The sequence below is a fragment of the Pseudophryne corroboree genome, chromosome 3 (genome assembly GCF_028390025.1).
Source record: "Pseudophryne corroboree isolate aPseCor3 chromosome 3, aPseCor3.hap2, whole genome shotgun sequence".
NCBI lineage: Eukaryota > Metazoa > Chordata > Amphibia > Anura > Myobatrachidae > Pseudophryne > Pseudophryne corroboree.
The window spans coordinates 590,843,598-590,848,414 of record NC_086446.1 but is presented as its reverse complement, the minus strand read 5'-3'; the positions used below and the strand labels follow the sequence as shown (position 1 = coordinate 590,848,414).

At 40.5% G+C, this 4,817-nt stretch overlaps 1 pseudogene; it reads right to left on the bottom strand.

Annotated features, from left to right (window-relative positions):
• Positions 1-478: 478 nt before the first annotated feature.
• LOC134897153 (5S ribosomal RNA) lies at positions 479-596 on the bottom strand (annotated as a pseudogene).
• Positions 597-4,817: the final 4,221 nt, after the last annotated feature.

Genomic DNA, 4,817 nt, shown 5'->3' with positions numbered 1-4,817 from the left:
TATTCCGACCGCCGGGATCTCGTCCAGCGGTATTTCGTACTGATCCCTTGTTTTCAGTGCAGCTAGAGGTCAGTATCTATTCAGCCAACCACAGGCAGATGACAGGTAAGCCTTGCTTGAGTATGGCTGAATTGCACCCAGTCATTTCTATGGATAATGCTTTTCAATAATAATAGGGAAAAAAAAGACAAAAATAACTCTTTTCGGGAGCACTCTTCAAAATAAAACTCAACAAATATAAGTCAGAATATTGCTGTACTGGTGAGCTGCTTAAATCTTAACTTTTATTCTCTTATTGTTAAAATAAAGAATTTATGTCCAACATTACTTAAAAATCTTGATTTAACTGGTAATTCATAGGGTTCAAGATAAAAAAAATTTGGGTGAAAATATATATCAGGATGCTAAAACTTAGTATTTTTAAGATCAACCTGTGTTACGGGCTAAGGAGTGAGTAAAGTATTCCTCCAAATAATATTGCCCATGGTACCCAGTATTCCTAAGTGGTCTCCCATCCAAGTACTGACCAGGCCTACCCTGCTTAGCTTCCGAATTTGGACAGGATCGGGCATATTCAGAATAGTATGGCCATGGGCAGCTATTCAAGGATAATGGAAGAGAGAAGAACCACCTTCTGCTTAATGTACTATGCCTGGGTCCAAGACATTAAAGTGATGGGAGAGTGTTGGAAAAGAGAAAATCAGAGTATAAGAAGGGACTCTGGTTATGAGATGAGAAAATGTTAGAAAAGAGAAAATCAGAGTATAAGAAGGAGCTCTGGTTATTTTGTACTAACACCAGGCCTGAAGGAAGAAAAGACACTCCTGCTGTCTGTTGTGACTTCAAATTGTTCACTGAGGAGAGCAGGGCTCACATCAGTACTGCTGTCAGCCAGATGAGAGAGTCAGAGAATACTGGTAAGTTTTACACAAGTGATCAATACATGTTGGAAAAAAGTATAATGAACTTGCTAAAACAAATAAATTATATCTGTCAATAGCACTGAAAAGCCTCTGCTTTAAAACTTAATCTCTATTGTTTTATACAAGCTGATGTATTTTTCCAGGCAGACCTATTTATAGGATGTAAACCAGTATAGTACTATATAACTGTTATAACCTGAGAAGACAAATATGATCTACATGAGTGTTGACAAACTTGATCAATGGGTAAGTATATTAATGATCCATATATAAGACCATTGTTGCTGTTAATTATGCATTCAGTATAACAATATGAAACATGAGTCCAATGTGTATACCATAGCCTGGTGAACAAAACACATAATTTTCATACACAGTTGATCATATCAATTGTTGGATAGATGTTCAAATAACCCTCGATAGATATTCAGATTCAAGTATAGTTATTAGAGGGATCACAATTATTGTGTTATACTACACACAGTTAGTGAAATCACTGTTCAATATAAAATATAAGTACTATAGGTAAAGGTATATAACAATTTTCACTTGAAAAATATCCCTGCTTATCAGTGACGTGCGGTGGGGTGAGGCAGGTGAGGCAGAGCCTCTCATTTAGCTCACCGCACGTCCCTGCTGCTTATGCAGATTGTATCCAATACTAAATCATTCTGCTCCTCTGAATAGAGAAAAAGGTTGCCATTGAGAGCTTTAAATAGAGTAAAAAAGTTGCCTTTGAGAATATATACAGAGTTTCACAAATTGTGCCACAATTTATAATAAGTAAAGATACATGTATAGTAATTCTTAAATAAAGATAGGCATCATGATCTAGGTGTGCTAATTAGGAGAGAGACAAAGGAGCAGTGTATCACAGTCAAAAATATATTATTTATATTTTCAAGGTACAGCAACACAGTCACAGCGTCAATAGAGTCACAGATATTAGCAACAGGGAACTGCAACTAAGGACTATGCCTCCCAGGCCCCTGTTAAATACATTGGGGGAGATTCAATTGTTTGAAAAGTCAGACTTTTCAAACATTTGAATTCCCCCCCTAATGCCAAACGTTGAAAAGGACGCAAATCCCGCTTCGGCTGGCTGATGCGCTCAACAGTCTGGAGTGCACACATCACTTCCGGGACCGGAAGTGTCCAGCCGGCGCATGTAACATAACATGTCAAATAGGGAGAATCAGTGAAAGTCACACCAGTGTAGTGCTTACCAACTGCATCTATTATAGATGGTGGTAGGTTGTGGACTGATGCACACAGAGGTGTGCATCATCACATCCATGGCCGGGCGCCGTGTTTGCGTTCCATGGCCTGGAACGCTGACGTCACTTCCGGGAACAAAGTCGGAAGTGAGCCGCGTGGCGGGGAACACCATTAGTGTCACTATTGTGGAATATAGAGACCAGCATTACATATAACAATAAATATGCTCTATGTGAATAAGTTTGTGCACTAAGGTGTGACTGTATGGCGGCACTATATACAAAGATTACAATCATGGACTCAGATTAACATAAATTTTTCATTCCACAATTTACAGGGAACTGAGAAGAAAAGGAGGATATAAGAAGCATCTTGTACCAACATTCAGGTGTACTGAATACTGACCTTGGTGATTATGATTACACATTATTCCTAAGTCAAACATTAAAAAATATATTTCTATATACCCTTGTGTAAATTTCTGTCTTTTATGGAGGGGAAAAAAGTGAGCCATTAGAATAATCGTCACTTATTCATATGAAAATTTATACATAGTGCTATATATCCCCCAAGGGGGGTTATCAAACAGGTATACATCACAATGTACTTCATATAAAAACATACATGAATTATAACCAATCTTTGATTGTGGACATTTGAACAGAGTTGATTAAACAAAACTCTAACATGGTAATGCTTAATGGAATCATACTGTACATTGGTGATAATCACCATTACATTGACAGATATTGGTAGTGTGGTGGCCAATAATGAGATTATGTCAAATGTATCAAGTACTTACTTAGCTCTAATTCCAAGTTGGTAATTTCTGTTGGAGATGATCTGTCAGTGCCGTATAATGGTCATAATGTAGTTCCTATCTGTCAGATAATATTAATTGATAAATATACCTATTTAGTTATTTAAATGATATTGATTACAGGTGATACATAGGGACTACTCACTTAACTGTATTAGCCCTTGAAGGAAAAATACTTCCTTGGTGTGTTTTCGGGAAGGACACCACTAAGGAATCTAGCAAATGAATATAAATCCTTTGTAACTTAATCTTTATTAAATCATTACCGAATAAACAAGTTGTCACTGACCTGGGTTGGGAGTGTTGAGAGCTCGGGGGTTCTTCCGATGATAGGGAAGAGGAACCACAGCTGGGCCGGAGCAGGGATGGCCGGATCTAGGTTTTCCTCATGCAGAACTTAGCCGTTGTAACCGATGTGTAATGCTAAAGAATTAGTTGTGGCCAAGGCTTGGGGGCGATGCTGAAGTACACAGAAGAATGAAGAACTTGTGAGCGATGTTGAAGAAATGAATGAAGATTTGAGAACGATGTTGAAGCACACAGAAGAAAGAAGAACTTGTGAGCGATGCTGAAGAGATGAATGAGGATTTGAGAACGATGTTGAAGCACACAGAAGAATGTAGAACTTGTGAGCGATGTTGAAGAAATGAATGAGGATTTGAGAACGATGTTGAAGCACACAGAAGAATGAAGAACTTGTGAGTAATGCTGAAAAAATAAATGAGGATTTGAGATTCAGTGTAACTCTGGAAGTTTGGGAGGCGTTCCACTTAGGGATACCCTGTAATACTGGAAGCACAGGAGGTGTCCCTCTGAGAGATACACTGTAACGCAGAGAATGTCCCACTAAGTGATACACTGTAATGCTGGTAGCACAAGGAATGTCCCACTGAGTGATACACTGTAACGCTGGTAACGCAGAGAATGTCCCACTGAGTGATACACTGTAACGCTGGTAGCACAGGGAAGGTTCCACTGAGTGATACACTGTAACGCTGGTAGCACGGGGAAGGTTCCACTGAGTGATACACTGTAACGCTGGTAGCACAGGGAATGTCCCACTGAGAGATACTCTGTAACGCTGGTAGCACAGGGAATGTCCCACTGAAAGATACTCTGTAATGCTGGTAGCACAGGGAATGTCCCACTGAAAGATACTCTGTAATGCTGGTAGCACAGGGAATGTCCCACTGAAAGATACTCTGCAACGCTGGAACACAGGAGACGTTCAGCTTGAGAACACGCTGAACGCTGCTAGCACTGGTGATCATTGGAAAGATGATACTCAGGCGCCGGGGCTCTGTACGGCGTCTGCCTTTGAACTTCTCCTGATTGGCGGAAGGGGCCGATGACGTCACCTGCTCACCACGCTCTCGTGGATGCCGGGCACAATGGCGGCGCCCACACCCCGGGAACCCGCCGGAAGCAGCGCCAGCAAGACGCGACAACCCGGAGCCCACCGGGGGCGACGACTGCCGGGAGACCCAGCGCACCCGGAGCGGTAAGCGCGGCAGCCGCAGCGCCGCAAGTGTGACACAGTTGAACTTACTGATTAATATATTTATCCGTATGTGGGTCTGTGCGGAAGGGTCCCTTGAAATATGGACCTATAACATTATATCTTATATTTAGTGCATGAATTTAATGACATTCCTTTATAGTGTTATGGATATAAACTATTTTACCTTAATAATTTGGATGATGCTCAAATTCTATGTGCAAGTGCAGGCAATTCCCTTTTTCCAAAGTCCTATTGAGAAAACATTCAATTAACTAAGTGCTATTATTAAAGTAAAAAGAAAGATTGCACACATAACATATACAAAGGTTCACTCTGGGTGCAGGGTCGTCCATAA